The sequence below is a fragment of the Penaeus monodon genome, chromosome 28 (assembly GCF_015228065.2).
Source record: "Penaeus monodon isolate SGIC_2016 chromosome 28, NSTDA_Pmon_1, whole genome shotgun sequence".
Classification (NCBI taxonomy): domain Eukaryota; kingdom Metazoa; phylum Arthropoda; class Malacostraca; order Decapoda; family Penaeidae; genus Penaeus; species Penaeus monodon.
Genome location: NC_051413.1, coordinates 3,178,350 through 3,178,802, shown reverse-complemented (window position 1 = coordinate 3,178,802; position 453 = coordinate 3,178,350).

Here is a 453-nt window from a genome sequence, read left to right as displayed (position 1 = left end):
ATTATATGGCTACAAAAAAAAACATCCTTTCAATCTGACCCACAAATGCACCATCATGAGACCACACGTCGTTCGGGCCAAGTCTAATTAAGTAAAAAATCAGCTAACTGTTTTTTTTTTGTTGTTAACGATTTGAAGGAGAGCAGTGCCGAATGTAAACGCGGGATGTAAACCAATTTGAAATTTACTTCATGCTGCCTTTATAAATACATATTGTCAGTCGATGCTTCTTCTTAAATTTGAAAAGCATGATGTGATTATGCCATGGTCTCGTAAACTAAGAACGTCCATCTTTATTCCATATTGTATAATCTTACTCAGGGTTTTTGGAAAAATGAAAACGCATTGAGAAACGCAGAATGAATCACTAACGCTAAAGATGGGCAAATTTTTACCAGTATTAGAAAAAAAAAGAACGTGGACATTCGTTTACTGTCATATCCTTTTGTTGGA